Consider the following 20591-nt stretch of genomic DNA (forward strand, 5'->3'; position numbering starts at 1 on the left):
CTCCTCTCTCTTCTCCAACTCTCCCAGTCAGCCTCCTCCTCCTCCTTCTTTCTCAATTCTGCCAGTCAAGCCGCCTCCTCCCCCTTTCCCTTCTCTCCTCTGGGCTCTCCTCCCTTTCTCCCCACGCTCCCAAGTCAGTCTCCCTCTCCTCCCCTCTCCCCAAGCTCCCTGGGAGCCTCCCCTCTGCTGACATCGATTCCTATGCAGCTATGCAAACGAGGGGGCGGGAGGGATCAGCTGGCGAGGTTTGGGACCACTAGAGATCTCTTCAGGTCTCTCTCTAGGCAGAAAGCCCACCTCGTGGAAAAAGAGAGACTTTTGTTTTATCGTTCATTTTTTAATTCTGCTTCCAGAGGAGATGGGGGGTGGGGGTGGAGACGGTGTAGGTAGAGAAGAGGAAAAAAAATTAAGGACGAGCCATTGTCGCATTCCGATGGGATTCTTTTTCTTGCTCCCTCTCGGGCTCGGCGCTCTTGGGAAAGAGAGTGTGAAGCGACCCTCGGATCAACCTTGGCGCTGGCGTAGTCGGGACTACTTTCTCCGGGCTCCGCGCCCGGCGGAGGGTGAGCACCGCGATCCTTTGTGCTGCTGCGTCTCCTTGCAGGTGAACCATCTGGAACGGAGGGGTCAGGGCGCCAGCATGGGGTGCGGGATCTGGACTGGACAGAAAAACGGAGCTCGTCGGGTGACGCAACCTAATGACTGCTTTCTGAGATTACATGTAGTTTCTCCAGCCTATCCCTTCTTTGTACATGATTGGTTTGCTTGTTGTTCCCCCACCCCCATTTAGACTGTGTGCTCCTTGAGAGCAGGGTCTTGCACTCCGGTGCACACTTATCTCAGTGCCTGGCACAAAGTAGTCGTGCAACAAATATTTATAAACTGACATCCCTTGGGGTATCCAGTCCTGCTTTCGCCGCCTTCAACTAACAGCCCATGCCAAAAGCTTCCACAGCCACTCCAGAGGGGCTGGTCAGCTGAGAGCTAGCTTCAGCATTTTCCGAAAGGAAGGAAGGATTGAAAGACTAGTCTCATCGAAACTACTCAAGCCCAGCCTGGGACCGGAGGCAAGGGAAATTACTGGATTTTGTTGTCCCGGGCTCCCAGAAATTCATGATGCCCCTAAAGTTCAACTTCACACCAAAGAAAGGGGAACTGCCTGAGAAGGATTCCAAGAACAAAGTTGCTAAGGTATCGAAAATGATCATAGGCTCAAAGTTGAAAGGGAACCTTAGAGGCTACCTAGTCTTCCATTTACAGAGGAGGAAATCAAGGTGCCAAGACAACAAATGACTTGCCGGAGGCCACCAGGAGAGTAAACTGCAGAGCAAGAATTTTTTTTTTCAGTTCCTTTAACTTGAGTCCTTAACCTTTTTATTTACCCACTTAGGTTTATCTTGCTGTTTGGTGTTCAAAACTCTTCATAACCTGACCTTCTGCTACTTTATACCAGTCTTTTTTAGATCTTAGCTCTTTCCATTACCTCCTATCTACTCTTAGACTCAGTTCCTCCCACAGGATACTTCATCCTTCCAATATGGGGGTTTTCACTGGCACTTTCTCAAGAGAGATTTCTCTTCAGAACGTATATATTCAAATTCATATTGGAATTTGCACTCTTCGGAGTTATAATTTTGTAAATATGGTTATTGGTTCCACCCCCGTAGAAAAATACAATCTGAGAAAGGAGTCTCTAGGACCTTTGCTTAATGAGGTCTATGGATTCCTCAGAATAATGTCTTTAAATACATTAAATAAAATACATAGGATTATAAAAGAAATACATTTTATTGATATCGTTATTTTAAAAATTGAGGGGAAAAAGTTTATGGAGCCCAGTTAAAGTTTAAATTTACCTTAGACTTTAGCTCTCCCCTGACAATTTTAATAGTTTGATAGATTAATGTCCAGAGGTCTATAAGGAATCAGAAAGTTCTTATAGGATCTCAATAATGCTTCATGCATATTCATTAATTTATATTTAACAATTCTGAAGGTCTTTAATGGCAGAGAGACAACTTTTTTAGATGATCAGCAAGAAGTGCTTTTACAGAATTAGGGTGTAAAGGAAATAGATAAGGAAACCCATCAAACTCAAGAGTTTTCCTAAAGTACCTACTTACATAGTAGAATATGAACCATTGCTGGTCCTGTATCAAGTTGAAGAAACTCTTCAATCAACATGTTAGGATTATAGAGCTTTTGCCATTGATTGAAATCAATCAGAGCTATGTTTGGCCCTGTGATGTTTATATTTTTATGAATGACTTTGATAAAGGTATCAATTGCACGCCAGTTCAAAGGCTATGAGGACAGCTAACACTGGATGATAGTGAGCTAAATCTAATAAAATGAAATTCAGTAGGAATAAATAAAATTGTCTTACATGGGCACAAAAAAAGCACCTTTATGAGCACAAAATGGGGTTGGCAAATGTAGATAGCCATTGTTATGAAAGAGATATAGGGGTATTAGTGAACTGCAAGCTTGATTTAAGTCAAGAATAGAGCAGTCCAAAAAAAAAAGGAACTAGAGTGATTTGGGGCATAGCTTCTAAGAATAAGGAGGCCATAAGTCGAATGTTCTCTGTTCTCATCTTAAATATTGTGTTCAGTTATGTGCACCACAGTTTATGAAGGACTGAAGAATATCCATACAAAGTCAACCAGAGAACTAAAAAGTTTTGAGACCACCTTACATGAAGATAGTTTGAAGGAACTGGGCATGTTTAGCCTAGAGGAGACTGAAGAAGATAGGCATTGTGGTAAAATGGAAAGATCAATGAACTTGGAGTCATAGGACCTGAATTTGAACCCCAGCTCTACCTCTACCTCTAATTGTCTTTTTAAATTGGAGCAAGAAAACCTCTCTGTCTGCACCAAATTCCTTTGGAAGTTATATGGATGATATTAGAAATAAAGTCTTATTATATTCATTTAGAGATAAGAAGTAGAGAAGCTGGCTTGAGAAAGAATTGGAGTTTGAAACAGATCTGAGACAGTGTCAGTTTCAAATATTGACAGTGTAATGGTTTTTCTGTGGCAGTTTCTCTGGGAGTTGACAGTTGCTCTGAGGGGTGGTTGTTGCTCTCTTTCGGAGTACTGGGAGCAGGGGACATTTTCTTTTCCCTCTCTCCTCACTGTCTGAGGTAGAAGGAAAGGAGGGAAAAACCTGAAGGAGCTAAGTGATTTCCTTTGCCAAGTTGGAAAACACTAGTCTATTGCTATTTCATAAATTGTTTTATCTCTGAGAAGACCAAAGAAAGACCTCATCTTTGGTTTGGACTATGAATCTGCTAAGGCTCAGAGTCCTAACTTGGTTCTTGCTGAGGCTCAGCCAGTTAGCCTTTGTTATTTTTATAACTTGGGGACAAAGTTAAGAATTACATACTTCTTATAAGGACAATAGTGTTAGTTTATTGAAAAATAGGTAAAATTTGGGTTTGTCAGATCAGGAAGGATCAGTGTAACCTGTGGAAATGGGAGAAGCAGTTCCTTGTGGAACCAGGGAGTTTTATTTGGGTGGAGTTAGAATCCCTTAGGGTTAGAAATCCTTTTATATCCTTATATTCTCAATAAATAATTTATTTTTGTATAACAAGAGTCTCCTTAGTGTCCTTGCACCTGGCCTGAAGAGAAGTTCATTTATGAGCTTCACTTTACTTATATAAACTGAAGATACTTTGTAAGCACAAGCAGAGTACCTAATCAGTTTATAACCCAAAATCAATTTATTCTGTATTATTTTTACAAAGTTATAATGTGAAAGAATTCAAAGAGAAGGGGCAACTTGACTCATTTCTACATCCCTCATTTTCTCAATATATATTCTACCTTGATGAGAGAAATCCTTGAGTACCAAAGAAACTAGGCTTTGCTCAGACTCCAAATCCTAAACCCCAATTCCTTTTAAGCAAGAGTAATGGAAACATTTTCTAGTATCTCCTATTTCCCTGCAACTCAATTTAATAGACATGAGACCTAGTATATATGAAGTACTAAACAAAATCCCTGAATAAATATTAACCTATTTACTACACCAATAGAACATGCTTTAAATTTTGGCAACAAACTAAGCAGTTAAGAGTTGTCATGTATTCAGATTTAAAAAAAAACAAAACTTAATTACTTCTTTTTTTCTTTTTTCCTACTTGTTATCATTGACTCTAGGAGTATACAGATAAAAATGTCTCACAAACCCCACACCAAAGCTATGAAAACAGGCTCCCAACACTATATGCAAAATGTTAAATTTGCAAGACCAGACATATTGTAAGCAAAATTTCCAATCTCTTTCTCATTTCTCTCCTTTGTTCCTTCAATCAATCCTCATGCTTAAATATCCTAAAACAAGAGTTTCAGAATAGAGGCAAGAGATGCCATATCTCTCTTCTAGTATAAATGATGGAAAGGATACAGGTGGATGAAAACATGAAGAAAACCCAAGTGAGGAATTGAGATTTCTTTGATAGATAAGGAAACTCCCATCTTTGAACTGCTGCTTTCTTTATGGACCTCCATCCAGCTGTCGGTATCTACACTGGTGGAATTAGGAGAAGCCTCTTAAACTAGAAAGCCCATTGACCCAATAGAACATGTTCCTAATTGGATGTGTCCAGAAGACCAATCAGTAGCTATGTTCCTATATCCTAGCATGAAACCAAGATCCTAAATATATCATTCCAAAAATATGAGTCTAGATACAGATCTTACCAGGATAAAAAAAAAAAAAGTCCTCAGACTCATGATAAGTTTGATTATTGATTAGGAATTTTTGCTGAGTAAGCACAATTATTAAGATGATACTGTTTTTGACTAATCTGATTTCACAGTAAGCAATGGTCCCAGCTATTAATAGACTTAAAAGCTGAGTTGCCAACTTTAAAACTTGAGATTAATAGTAAGCCAATCATTTAGGTATAATATGCAAATGTAAGAAGATTGATCAATTAGATATTAAAGTGGCTGTATGTCAAAATCTCTTGCTGTCAATAACTTGCAAATTGTTGTTTGAAGTTTCAAACCCCATCCCTTTCCAAAATAACCTTCCTTGTCTGATTTCTTTACAAACCAACCCCAAACCACCCAGGGAATGGAGATTCTCTGCTTCACCAAGACTTTAGATCTTCTATTCTATGGAACGATTAAAAATGCCCTTTCAAAACAAGATATCCACATGATGGACATGTGCTCCAATCCAATCCAGTGTTAGAATTGTCAATAACCCTACCTTAGACACACCTTGATGTGCTCCTACATGAAAAATTACAGATCGCCTGTATTGGAAAACTCTCCTTAATGTCCATTCCTCTGTTTGTTTTTGCATTCTTTAATATAATCCCCCACTTGTTCTCTTTCCCCCCTTAAAATCTCTTGATCCTGTGCTGGGTTCTTAAACCAAATTGGGTATGCCTGCAAACCCGTTGACTTTGTATGATTTGTACTCATATTAAAGCCAATGTACTCAAAAGTTTTGTTCTCCCAGTCTTTTTCTTTACGCTCAGAAAACTATATACCCCAACTTTACATCAAAAAGTTAGTATGCAAAGTCATGAGTACAGTAGAAAGAGCACATAATTCAAAGTCAGAGGAGGACACAGGTTTCAAACCTGATTTTACCATTTTCTGTTTGTATGACCTTGAGCAAATAATTTAATTTCTCTGTGCCTCATTTTCCTTATATTTAAAATTATATTATTAGATGAAATAGTTTCTGCAATCCCTTTCAAATTTAAATCTATGAGCCTATATAATCCTTTCCTGAATGTCATGCACTTCTGACTGTCTCTTACTTTTCTGACTATTGGCTCCAATCCTGGTTATTACCGTTTTTGGTTTGACTTCTCCATTCATCTCTCTTCAACCCAGTGCTTGATATCTTTTCCTGACTGTTCACTTGGCTTTGATATACTGACTTATTCTGGAATCCTTCACTATAAAAATAATATATATTGACCCATGCAATATATACTGACCATGAAAATACAATTACCTCTTTTCCCCCATTATAAGATGATAACAATTTCAGTTCGTTGTTATTCAAGTGTGTCTACCTCATTTGGAGTTTTCTTGAAAAGATACTGGAGTGATTTACCATTTCCTTCTCCAATTCATTTTAGAAATAAAGAAATTAAGGCTAAAAAGGATAAGTGATTTGCCCAGAGTCACACAATTAATAAGTGTCTGAGGCATGTATTTGAATTCATGAATCCTGATTCAAAGTCCAGTGCTCTATCCACTGTGTCACCTAGCTACCCTAATTTTGGGGGCAGGAAGATAAAAGATGACTCAAACCTTCCCAAAAATTTCTTTGGATAGGAACATCAAAGGGAATTCCCTAGATTTTCTTTGTTGTGGACTTGAACTACCTTAGTTAAACTGTAAATGGACCAAATGTAAGTTAGTACAAACCGAAATGTTTTCTCACCCATATGGAATTTAGTATGCCTATTATCTTCTGTTTCCTGATCTCTGGCAAAGAATCAGTGACTCCACAGATATACAAAGGCTAGCCAAACACTACTGTATCAAAATTATGCAGATACAATTGCAAATGCTATCTAAATAGCCCTTATATCTTTAAAGTAGATTTAATAAAGGAAAGGGGCTTCAATACTGGAATGTTTTTTTTTTTTATTCAATAAAAGAATTTATGAGATCCCTTGAGAAGTTTTTGCTAAGGGGACCAAATTTTAAACTTGCACCATTGGGTGCTTGCCCCAAATCCATAATGAATAAGTGGAGTTGTGTTTTTGTTGTGTTGTTTTCCCTGTTGCTCCTAAAACCAAAGAAAACAAGTATAATCCCTCCTCCACTAGATAGCCTCTGAAATACTTGAAGGCAGCTATCACATCCCCCCTTCCCCACCAGTCTTCAATATGAAGAATGTTTCTAGCTTCTTCAGCCAATCCTGATATGATATATTCTTAAGATTTTTTGCATTTTTACCCCTACTTCAACCTTCAGAACTAGTAAATCATTGTAATCCAAATTTGCTAACACTAATTATTCTAGCCAGGCCTACCTCAGGCCATCCCAATGATTTGGGCTTAGAACTAGCATTTAATGAGCAAGTGGTATGTAGCCACATGCCAGTGTTGTCAGTGTTACTCACAAATATTTCTATGGAAGTTTAATTGTTGATTGTTGAAATAATTGTTGAAAAGGTCTTGAAACCTTTGAAAGGGAAAGAAGAGGAGCACTAAGGTGACAGATGGACAGAGAAGTATGGATACTTCATAGTTATGTGTCACTGGTCAAGTCACTTAAAACCCCAATTGCCTCCCCATCACTACTCTTCTGCCTTAGAATGGATACTTAGTATGGATTCTAAGACAGAAGGGAAGGATTTAAATGTAAAAAGAAAGAAGAAACATATATAATAATTCTTCATATTACTTTCAAAACCATCATGTTCTTCTATGCTTCTTTCTAAACTTTTCTCTAGTCTCATGTGTATGTTTTTAAAGGCACTTCATTGGCTCTTTTTTTTTTCTTATCACTATTACTGACTCTCTTCCTCCTTGCCCCATTCATTAAAAACTGGAAGAAAAAAAAAAGAAAGAGAGAAAAACACATCCATAATAAATAAGAATAGCTACATAAAATATCTATGTCCAAAATACCCATTTGCTTCTGGACTTCTTGTCTAACACCTATTGAGAGTTGGGAAACATTACATTGATTAGTTCTTAAGCATTTCAGAATTGTCTTTCCTTCCAATATTGTTGCCCGAAATTTGTTCTCCAGGTTCTCTTCATTCTATGCCAATTCATACTACCTATTAAACTCTAAAACTGTCTTTGTTTTTTCTTATTATGCAACAATATTCCACAACATTCATATACCACATATTTTTTAGCCATTCCTCAATTAATGGGCACATAGTTAAGATCTAGTTCTAGTTTTTTGGGCTTTTCCTCCCTTTTTAATTCTCCATTCAAATTTGGAAATTTTGTTTTGCTTGTGACTATTCCTTTTCTGATGTTATCCCTCTCCCTGTATCTCTAATCATTTCCCTGTTGAATTGGACATATTTCTGCACTAAACTTTGTGAATTCAAACCTTTCTTACCTGTATCAAATAAGAGATTCATCTTCCTTCCTATCATTTCTTCCTTCATGTTTGTATACTCTTCTTTTAGTATCCAAGGACTTTTTGATGCAATTTAACAAAATCTCTAAGTTAACTATATCACAAGTTGGAATTTTACTTGACTTATCTCGAGTCCTGATTATAGATTACTTTTTTTTATTTTTGATGCCATAAATCTCTACAGATAGAAGAAAATAGCTCTTCTGTCTCACATATCTCTGGTGACCCTGGACAAATCAGTTAAACTATATTTGCCTCAGTTTCTTCATATATAAAATGAGGATAATAATAGCACTTTTATCTTCTGAGGCTGCTCTGAGAATAAAATTTAATAATAATAATAATAAAAGAGAAAATAATAATTGAATAATAATGTGAAGCTGAAGGGTCAAGTTTCAGTTTGCCTTAAAAGGCTTTTCTCAATCCTGAAAATCCTGCTTGTTGATCTGAAGTCCTTCTCCTTTTTTTTCATCACCACCTACTATACCATTCATTGAAAGTTCAATCATTTCCTACTGGTGGGATTTCTACAAAATTTCCCACCATTCTTGTGGCATCAGATGCCATGGGCAACTATCAGGCCATCCCAGAAGATGGGGAACCAAGTCCTTACCTTCTATCAGTCCTTGCTTAAATCAGGGATTCATTCTCACTAAAGAGTTTACTATAATGAAAATGTTGAGAGAGGTTATCACCAGCCACCGTAACTGCAAATATCAATAAATAAATAACTGCTCTGAGAGAGGCAAAGTATATAATAGTAGATATAGAATGCTTGCTAATAATCTTGGCGATTGCTGATCTGCCATTGTCTCCTTCCCAGGGACAAGTGCAGCCCATGTGAACTGAGGATCCCATCAATTAGGAGGAGGTTAAGAGTTCTCCATCACCCCCCACCCCTACCAAGGTGGGTGCTTTAAAAGGTCTGGGACACTACCAGGTGCTATGAACAATACAAAGAAAGAAATGTTTGTTCTCTAGCTGCCTGTGGGCAAAGCCTATTCTTTAGCAGTATTCCTTGCTTCCCTGGTAAATTGAAATTTTATCTGCTCCATAACTTAGGGACTCCTGCCTTGAAATTCTAACAGTCCCATTAGAGCTGCTCCCTTCCTTTTAGTGTATATTGGTCTAGCCTTCACCTCCCACATTCCAGGAGTTGATTGGGGTCATGGGTGACCATCCCATGATCCCAATCGTCACTCACACTTATTGCACATGGCACAGACTTGGGAATTCCCAGCATCACATTGCACACCTCCCACCCCCATACACATATACACATTTCTGCTCTCTTGAGGTCTCTTGTCTATATAGTATACAGTTTTTTTAAAATCTCATTTGGATATGTAAATTTTATGGGTGTGTTTTGTTTTTTCTTTCCTAATCTGGATGTTGTTTACCACATTATTACTGATATAGAAAGGAATTTTCTGCCAAATGAAGAAATTAAAATAGATGGGAAAATTTGAGCAGTTCTTTTCGTTTTAAGAAAAAAAATTAAGAACTTAAAGAAACAGCTCTAATTCAGTTTGGTGTCCCTTTAATGGAACTAATCCAGTAGGAAAATTAGGCATAGGAATATTATAACTACTAGATATTCTCTTCTTTTCTTAATTTTATATTTTTGCCATCAAGAAGTACATTTCTTCTCTTTTATTTTCTCTCCACTTCACAGATATATACACTCACACACAACTAATTATGTACTGTTTTTCTGCCAAACCCTGCATTCCTCTCTTCTTAATACCTAAAAACTCAGACCTGTTCAATATTTGAATCAATTCTGGTCTTAGGCAGGGGCCAGAGTTAGCCTTAACGTAGCATTTCTTTTCCTCAGAAATTAGTCATATTACTGATTATTATAACCTTGGTGACTTCCCCCAACCAATTTCCCAGTGGCTGAAGTCCTATCCTTGAACCCTGGCTCACTGGATTTGGATTTTAGACATAGGATATCAAATTTCTTTAAAGCTAATTGCCTTCTTTTGGAAAGTAATAACCATTTTTGTTTGAAATGTCAGAGATCACCTGTCATATTCCAGCTTGAATTAATATCCCAATCTTGGATTCTGTTTTAATTTTGCTTTAGAGTATCTGCCTTTGTAGAAGAAATAGATGAACCTATATACTTATGTTGTGGGGTATAGAGGTGTACCCCTGGGGTTCTGGAAGGATACCTTTCACAAGACTCCAAGATTCTGAAACTTAGCTTAAAAGTAAAGAGAGAGATTTATTAGTAATGTTAAATCTTTGGCCAGCAAGACAGCATGAGTTAAAAAAGGTATCCTTCCCAAACCCCAGCGGTACACCTCTATACCCCACAACATCTGGCACCCAACGTAGGGCAATCAAAGGAGGGTAATCTCCAAGGTCAGGTGTTTTGATTGGGAGTCATGAGGGCCTAAGGGAGCAGAGGAATTTCCTTGATAATAGTTTGCCTGAGTTTCTGGGGGTACAATGCCCATGCCACTGGGAAATTATTTTCTCCCCACTTGCAACACTTAACAATAACTTTGTGGGACAGCAGTAGGGAGCCTACAGAGCTATGCTGATTCCATCTCAAAGAGAAGCCTCCATTATTTAAAAAAGCTGGTCCCACCTAGACATTTTCTGTCTCACCAAGATGGTATGATGTGATTAACTACAAAGAGAACATTTCTACCAGAAAAAAAAAAAGTTTAGGGTAGTAATGAGACAACTGTAGGACCTTGTAGTCATGAGACCACAGGGCTAATAAGCTGTTCCAAAGACAAGATATTCTCCCCCCCCCAAAAAAAATCATCTTGTGTCTGGTTCCTATTACTCAATCTTCCAACCAAGGGAAATGCCAGAACTTAGTCATGTGAGAGGCTAATTTGAACTTATCCTTTTTTGTACTCTTTTACCTATACCTCTGTCTGTATTTGGACTATGTAACTATCTAAAAATTGTTTTTTTTTAAGCTATTGCTATTCAGCTGATGATTATTAAAAAAACAACTTTCTATTATCTTTTAGCTTTGCCTCCTGTTTAGTTTTATTGACCAAGGTGAAAGGAATTACTCCCCTGGTGAGAGAATTAATCCTCCTCCTGGGAATAATTCTTTAACCTCTGGGTTGAGAAATTCCCTAACATCCTCTACTTGTGCTTGTCCCTCAGACTGATCTCCAGGTGACATTTTCTGGCCTCATGTTTTTGTGTGACTCTCCCTAGATTCTAATGACCACAGATCTGTGTCTAGAATAGATTTCCCTGACTGATTCAACAGGTCTCCCTAGATTGACAATCTCATCCTTAAACAGTCTAGTCATCCTGCTTTTGCTTGAACCCTGATCATGACACATAAAGAATATTTTATCTTAGATAAAAGATTGGATACTTAAATGCTGTATGAATTTAAAATTTGTAATTGCTTTATCAAAATATATAGGGGGAAAGCAAGGTGATTCAGTGGATTGAGAGCCAGGTCTAAAGATGAGAGGTCCTAGGTTCAAATTCGGCTTCAGACATTTCCTAGCTGTGTGAGCCTGGGCAAGTCACTTAACCCCCTTTTCTGTTTTTTTACCTTGAAACCAATGCATAGTACTGATTCTAAGAGAGAGGTAAGGGTTTAAATATAAATGTATTGTTATAATATATGGAAGTCATTAGAGACTTCTCCTGGTAAGATAAGGATATAGAGGTTCAATTCAGATGCACACAACTGATTATTGTGTATGTCTAAAAGAAGTTATTACAAAGATGGCTATGATGAAAATGCTAACTCCTCTGTCATGTGTGAGGGAGCACTCTTTCATACTTTCCAAGACTTCTCTCGGGCTCTATGACAACTGCTGTGCCTTCATTTGTTTTTTAAAAGTCTTACATTTTATCTTCGAATTCTAATTTAGAATACCAAGTATCAGTTTGAAGGCAGAAGAGTGGTAATGGCTGGACAATGAGGGTTAAGTGACTTGCCCAGGGTCCCACAGTTAGGAAGGGTCTGAGGTCAAATTTTAACACAGGACCTTCCATCTCTAGTCCTGGCTCTCTATCCACTGAGCCACTCAGCTGCCTCTGTGACTTACTTCTTTGGCTCTATGTAGAGAATGGATTAGAGTGGGAAGAGATTTGAGTCAGAAAGACCAATTAGGAGTCTATTGCCATAGTCTAGGAGATGGATGATGATGGTCTGTATCAAGAATTCTGAGAAAAGAGTTTACTAGCCACAGGAGAGTTGTCCTTCCCATCCTTTCCAGTAATTAAATGCAGCGCTATCTCAGGTCTTGGCAAAGTAGAAGTGGTAGTCTGAGGTGGTCTCAATACCCTTTTTTAAAAAAATCTCTCTCTGTAGCCTTTTACACTTGATTGTCCTTTATTTTTCTTGACACTCCTCTCTAAGTTTTGGAAACACCACTCCGCCTAGTTTTCCCCAACCTATCACACAGCTCCTTCCCAATCTCCTTTACTAGGTCTTCATCCAGATCACAGTCTGGAAGTGTCCTATAGGGTTCTGTCCTGGGTCTTCTTTTCTTCTCCTTCTATACCAATTCTCTTGATAATCTTAGTAGCTCCCATAGATTTAATGAGTATCTCTATGATTATCAAGACTGTCTATTCTGCCCTAGCCTTTCTGCTGATTTCCAATCTAACATCTCCAACTGACTTTTAAATATCTTGAACTGAATTAAATTTTAAATTTAAATATCCTAAACTGAATTAAGCATTGGCTCTCCCTCATGCCTGGAATGTTTTCCCTTCTCATCTCTACCCACTTGACTTCTCTGACTTTCTTCAAGTCCCAACTAAAATCCCATCTTCTAGGGAAAAAAAGGCTGCAAAAAACCTTTCCCAACACTTCCCAGCTGTGTGACCCTGGGCAAGTCGTTTAACCCCCCTTGCCTTACCACTCTTCTGCCTTGGAATCAATATTGATTCTAAAACAGAAGGTAAGGGTTAAAAAAAATCCTTTCCCAATCTCCTATTTCTAGTATCTTCATTTACTTAGTTATTTCCTATTTATATCATATAACTAATTTGTACATATTTGCTTGTTGTCTCTCCCATTATATATATATCTCTCCCTTATATATATAAGGAGGGCAATATCTGCTCTCCTTGAGAGCAGAAACTATATTTTGTCTCTTTTTATATACCTAGAACTTAGCACAGTGCCTGGCACATATTAGTGTAAGAGAGAAAAGGGGATTCATCATGCTGGAAGACCAACATGGGGGTGGGGTGGGGGGGAAGGCAGGAAGGATGGAGAATTCCAGTAAAGGAACTGAAGAGCTGAGAGAATCCAAGCAGTTAACTCACTTCTCTTTGGGGAGCCCTCCAGAGAGGTTGGTCTGAGAGAACCTCTGAATCTTGACCATCCTTCTGTGAAGCCAGACCTCCTGAATCCAGTGGAAAACAACAGGAATGGATAGCACTGTGATATAAAGCTATCCATCCCCAGAACCCTCTAAAGTAGTCCTTGAACTTCATATTATAATTAGGACAGTTGGAAGTCAGGACAGCTCTCACAATTGAACCCAGAGGGTCAGGCAGCAAAGACTGACCCTGCAGGATTTGGAGAGAAGGGGTTCAATTGTTGATCTTTGGGGACTTCCCATTTCCCACTTTCCCATTACCTTATCCCACAATCTCACTCTACCTTTTGTGTGTTCCTCAAGAATAAATAGCTGTTACTATAGATCAAGTGCCTGCTCAGAATATTTAGGGATTCTGCTTTCTTTGCTTTAGTACATAGTTGTTGTTTTTTTCTTGTTTTCATGTTTCTCCATATTCTTATTTATTGCTTCTATTTTCAAGATTTAATGATGACTTTTTTAAACTTGTCTATAACCCTTGTCCCCATTTCCATTGGTTGGTATGGGACTCTCCTCATCTGTAGAGTTGCGTACTCTGATCTGTTTGAGGAATGGAGTAGAGTTGGTGAGCCTGAAGAGTTTCCTCTTCAGGACTCTTCAAATTTCAAGCACTTCAAGTGCTTCTGGCTTCCAGCTTTGAGAAGAAAGATGGAAGAGACCAACCCCATTTCAGATCACTGAAGGAAAAGATTGTGGGGATATATTAGGGGAGTTAGAAGTCTCCATCATGTCCCTGTCCCTGGATTGCTGTTCTTGGATGAGATCACAGTTGGGCTGAATTACCTCACTCTCAATGAGAGACCTTCTTCACTCTCTCTTGCCTGGCATGAATCCTCATATATATACCTTCTCTAATTTTTGTTTTACAGCGATTTGGAAAAATGGGTTTCTTTGTTATTCACTAAGTATGAAACTGGTTTTTAATGGAAAGGGGTCAAGCCTTGGATAGAGACCTTGGGACTTTCCCCCTAATAATGATCCATCAACTGAGGAATTTGAGCAAAATATGATATATGAATTTAATAACATACTACCGCACCATAAGAAATGATGAATATAGGAATTAAGGGATATATAGAAAGACTTGTAAGATCTGATGCAGATTAAAATAAGCAAATTGAGAACAATATATGTAACTACAAAATGTAAATAAAAACAACACCAAAAGACAGCCAAATAACTGAAGTATTATCCAAACTTATTTCTAGAGAATATATAATGAAATATAATAACAAAGTAATAGGAATCTTTGGGAAAACAATATTGCATAAATTTAAACATATTTTATGCTATCACAAAGTAATACTAATAAAAAATTAATCACAAAAAGCTTCTATTAATATTTTAGTACATATGGACAATTGGCATTTCTAGATAAAAGAAAATGAATAATTTGATAAGTTTTCTTAAACAATATCAAATAGTTTCCCAAATTGGACCTGTTGATAGCTACATTAATATATCTGTTTTCCTATGGGCCCTCCAGAATTGACTCTGTATGTATGAATGTTTATATGTATATATTAATTAATATTATTTTAATTTGTAGTTTTCTTATTATTAATGATTTGGTTTTTTTAAATTTAGTTGATAATTTGTATTTCCCCTTTTGAAAATTATTCATATCCTTAGAAAATTTTATCCATTGGAAAATGGCCCTTGGTTCTATATATTTATGCCAGTTCTCTATGTTCTTGGACAATAGACATTAATCAGAGATATTAAATATGAAGATTTTTTTTTTACCTGGCAAAGCTTCTCTTCTTATTATAGCAGTACTGACATTCAGGCAAATGCTAGGCAATTTTGTATAATTGAAAAAATCAGGTTTATCATTTATTATGATCTTTTCCCATATTTAGTTAAGAATTCCTCCCCTCGATTTAGTTATAGGCTAAGGTACCTCCTTACATCTTCCATGATGATGATAATGATGGCATTTATATAGACAACTAAGTGGTACAGTAGATAAAGGTCTGGAGTTAGGAAGACTCATCTTCTTGAGTTCAAATCCAGTCCCACATTCTTACTAGCTATGTGACCCTGGGCAGGTCACTTAACCCTGTTTGCCTCAGTTTCCTCATCTGTAAAATGAACTGGAGAAAGAAATGGTATACCACATTAATATCTCTGTCAAGAAAACCCCAAATATAATCCCAAAGTCAGACATGTCTGATTATTAGACAACAAAAACAAGGACAATCACTTTAAGATTTACAAAGCGCTTTCTATATGCACATATGCACATACACACATTTTATTTCTACAGTAATCCCAGAGGGTAAGTGCTATTATTATCTCTCTTTTACAAATGAGGTAACTGGGACTGAGAATGATTTATGACTTGCCCAGGGTCATGTAACTAGGAAGTTTCTGAGACTAGATTTGAACTTAGATCTTCCAGATCTAGCACTCTATACACTGTGCCACCAAACTGCCTCTACTATTTTCATCTGAGTTTTTATGTGTAGATTACATATTCATTGGGAACTTATCATAGTGTACTGAACTATAAGACTAGGCAAGATTCTGGCTATAAAGCTTTCTCTTTCTCTCTCTCTCTCTCTCTCTCTCTCTCTCTCTCTCTCTCTCTCTCTCTTTTTTTTTTTGGGGGGGGGGCAATTTCTTCTTGCCTGCTATGCAATTTCCTAAAGGAATAATTGTAAATTGTAGATGAAAATACCAAGAAACTGGGAGTGAAAGCTATCTGTCCTACAATCTGAATCACCATCTGTTACCTAAATTAATATTTGGTTAAAATGGTATAAAATGTTACTGTGTATGCTAAATGAAACATTAACATTAATTATTTTCTTTTACTTTTCTTTTTTTTTAATAGTGCTCATCCTATGGAGAAAATCTGGGGATAGTTCTGAACCATAGCCCTTCTGGGAGACAAGCCCTTTAATAAATGGAATGCACAAAAGAGAGTCCTTGTTGGTCCCCTTACACTACATCTTCCTATATCATATTGGAATGCTACATGAAAGAGGGTAGGCTTCTAAGCACCAAGAACTGACAATTCAGTAGATTTTAAAGGGAAAGACAACTTCCACTCCCAATCTTGTCTAAACATGTAACTTGGAACTCCAACAGTCTTCTTTTGGAAGGATGGAGAGGTGAATTCTCTTCTCCTCCTCCAGCATCAAATGGCAACTGATCACACAAAACAATAACTGTATTTGTTCATCTATGTGAGACTAAGATTGGCTTTAAAGGTCTCTGCTTTGTTTTTCTCTCTATAAGCACAAGGACCAAATAGCAAACCTGGGAAAGGAATTTGCTACCCAGGAAGATCAGGAGTTTCTCTGTTAGTGCTACATACCCTGAGGGAGGCGCTCCTACTATGAAGTTCCTAGATAGAGATGTCCAACAACAAGAGAATATGTCATGAGTGCTGTAGTATACTATTCAGTAAATCCTTCTCTATCATATGTAAGTCATGCTTTGAGTTTTTCTTTTACCTTTTAATGGCACAGTGAATAATACTTAACACATAACTACCCATTTGGAGAATATTTGTTGTTAAACATTAGTGGATGATAGAGACATATATAATCTATATCAATACAATTGCAAAATATTTCTTAAGACAAATAAAAACAGACATAAACAATAGAAGGAATGGTGTGTTCCTGGGTAAGCTAAGCCTGTATGAAAAAATGACCATGCTACACAAATTAATTTATTTATTTAGTGCCATACAAACCAAACTACCAAAGGATTACTTTATAGAAATTTTTTTAAAAAGGAATGAAATTCAACTGAAAAAATAAAGAATCTCTACTTTTAAAAGTAAAGTAAAAGTCAATATTTGGCCAAAGCAGTTGTGAATACTTAAAAGCAGTTTGGCAGAAATTAGATTTAGATGAGTAAATTATACCATATACAAAGATAAATTCCAAATAAAACATGACAGATATAAAAGGTCACATCATTAACAAATTATGGGAAAGATAAATTTCTTTTTGGATTATGGGCAGGAAAATATTTTATCACCAAACAAAAGATGAAGAGGATCTCAGGAGACAAAAGTAACAATTTTGTTTATATAAAATTTGAAAGTTTTTGCAGAAATAAAATCAATGCTAAGATTAGCTGAATGCCAAATTAACTAAAATTAGAAGTGATAGTTAACTGAGGAAATATCTTTATAGGAAGTTTTATTGGGAAAGGTCCTATTTCAAAGATATATAATTGATTTAAATTGTGATTTCTAAACAGATATCTCAAAAGGAATCACAGAAAAATTGTCTCTGAGAGCCTGTCCATTTCCTTCCAAGGAATACTTGGTTTTCCACCTAGAGGGAAGCAAGTGAAGGGACTACAAGGCTAACTACTGTAAGATTTAAATTTAGGCTTTATACTAAATATGAGAGTTACAAAGTAACATTGTGGTCGCCAATTTTAAAATACTATAGCTTAAGTCAAAATGACTTTTAGCAATTTTACTTACAAAGAGGTAGAAAGAGTGAAAGTGAGAAAATGTGGATAAAGAGACAATTTTAATAAGCCTGCCAGCCCTTCTCTGGTGAAGTCAGACTCAATCCCAGAAGGGGCTTCCTCAAGTCCCTTGTCTCCATGTGGATTTCCCTGTAATCCTCAGCCAGAAGTCCCCAGGTGTTTTCAGCCAGAGTTCCACCAATGCAGCATTTTCCAAAGCCAAGGCAGGGATCTCAGCCACTCACTCCAAACTCTAGGAAGGAATCTCTGGAACCAATTGCTCCAAATGCAAGGAAAGGAATGCACCCTAGACCACGCTGGTCTCTTCTTTTATGTTCCTCTTTTCCACATCACTTCCTGTCACTTCCTGTCATTCCCCCTTCTTCATAGAAACCAAGGGCAGTCTTTCAATTTGCCTAGCACTGCCTAAGGCAAGGGCAGTGGTTTTTGGAGGTGTGAGCTTATTCTAGTAAGTGACTTGTGAACTCTCATATTTCATGGTAAGTAGGGGTACTTTAAGTTCTAGATTTGATTAGCTAAAAATAGACAAGGTGAGAGTTAATCCTATTTTCACACAATTCTTCTAACCTTTGAGAGAAAAAAGTTTAGAATTATATAATTTTCTCCTCCAAATTTTTTTCTTTTTAAAAATGTATTTATTTAATTTATTTATTTAGAATGTTTTTCCATGGTTACATAATTCATATTCTTTCACTCTCCTTCTCCCTTCCCCCTCCTGTAACCAATGAGCAATTCAACTGGGTTTTACATGTACCATTAATCAAGACCTATTTCTTGCAATAGTGATCATTTAGAGTCTACATCCCCAATCATATCCCCATCAAACCAGATGATCAAGGAGATGTTTTTCTTCTGTGTTTCTACTCCCACAGTTCTTCCTCTGAATGTGGATGGTGTTCTTTCTCATACATCCCTCAGAATTGTCCTGGATCATTGCATTGCTGCTTGTAGAGAAGTTCATTACATTTGATTGTGCCACAGTGTATCAGTCTCTGTGTACAATGTTCTCCTGGTTCTGCTCCTTTCACTCTGCATCAATTCCTGGAGGTCATTACAGTTCATTATTCCTTTGAGCACAATAGTATTCCATCACCAACATATACCACAATTTGTTCAGCCATTCTCCAATCGAAGAGCATCCCCTCATTTCCCAATTTTTTGCCACCACAAAGAGTGTGGCTATAAACATTTTTGTATAAGTATTTTTCCTTATTATCTCTTTGGGGGTATAAACCCAGCAGTGGTATGGCTGGATCAAAGGGCAGGCAGTCTTTTATCACCCTTTGGACATAGTTCTAAATTGCCTTCCATGCTCCTCCAAATATTAATGGTCTAGAGAAACCATTTTTAGGTTCAAGCTCCTTCCTTGGCAATTACCTCTTTTTTTTTTAAACCTTACCTTCCATCTTGGAGTCAATACTGTGTATTGGCTCCAAGGCAGAAGAGTGGTAAGGGCTAGGCAATGAGGGTCAAGTGACTTGCCCAGGGTCACACAGCTGGGAAGGCCACATTTGAACCTAGGACCTCCTGTCTCTAGGCCTGGCTCTCAATCCATTGAGCCACCCAGCTGCCCCCTGGCAATTACCTCTTAAAGGAGAGTAATCCAAACATACCCACAGGCTTGACTTCTTCCCACAAAATACCAGTTATATGACAGATCACCAAAATAGTGAATAGCAAATAGTCCATTTGTCCAATCAAAAATCAAGAAGATATTAGAGTTTTCATATTAGAATATGCCAGAAAATACACAGGAGTGAATGAATATATTAGAAAGCAACAAGCTGAAATCTCTCTCAACCAAGAGAAAAGCAGCAATTTTACTCAAGGAGTAATTTCCCCATATACTCAGTGATCCAGAGACACTGGAGCCTCCTTGCTATTCTTGTAACAAGGAATCCTCCAGCTCTAGTCTCCAGAGCACTTTTTCTACTTTTTTCCCCTAGCCTGGAACACTTCCTCCCCATCTCTGCCTCCTTGCTTCCTTGACATCCTTCAGGACCTAGCTACAATACTATCTTGTAAGTCTCTCCTGATTCTTCCTTAGTGCCTTCCCTCTGAGATTATCTCCATTGTAATCTGAAGACTATGTGTTCCTTGGGAGTAAGGACTGTCTTGCCTTTCCTTATATAGCACAATGCTTGACACATAGTAAGAGCTTAGTAAATGTTTATTAACTGATGAATGATGACTTCTATTACATGTCTGCCTTTTTCTCCTTCCTAGTATCAATCTAGAATTCAGAACTGCATGTTTCCTCTTCAAGCTTTTCTAGTAACACCAACCATCACATAGATAGTAGGTCACAAAAACATTCTCAAAAATACTACTAATTGGAGAAATGCAAATGAAAGCAACTCTGAGGCTTTACCTCATCATTAGTTTGGCAAAGTTGGCAAAAAAAAAGAGTAAAAATTACAATTGTTGGAGGAGCATTGAGTGCCTGTTTTGCACATTAATTACTATTGGTGAATCTGCAAATTGGTACAATCGTTCAAGAAAGCAACTTAGAACTGTCCAGGAAGTTGCTAACTTGAGCATATTCTTTTGCCCAGTGCTATCTTTACTGACCCCAAAGAGATCAAAGAAAGAGGTAAAGAAATGTACAAAAATATTCATAGGAACTCTTTTTGTAGTGGCAAGGAGCTGGAAACTAAAGGAATGCCTATCACATGAGGAATGGTTGAACAAATTATGGCAC

At 37.4% G+C, this 20591-nt stretch overlaps 1 long non-coding RNA gene across 1 annotated transcript; it reads left to right on the plus strand.

The window, feature by feature from the left end:
• Positions 1–55: 55 nt before the first annotated feature.
• Positions 56–16860, plus strand: LOC103100813 (uncharacterized). Its single transcript, XR_472692.3, has 2 exons — positions 56–1191; positions 16266–16860. It is a non-coding gene; the product is annotated as an uncharacterized LOC103100813 (long non-coding RNA).
• The last annotated feature ends 3731 nt before the right edge of the window (positions 16861–20591 follow it).

This window comes from Monodelphis domestica, chromosome 5 (assembly GCF_027887165.1).
Source record: "Monodelphis domestica isolate mMonDom1 chromosome 5, mMonDom1.pri, whole genome shotgun sequence".
Lineage (NCBI taxonomy): Eukaryota > Metazoa > Chordata > Mammalia > Didelphimorphia > Didelphidae > Monodelphis > Monodelphis domestica.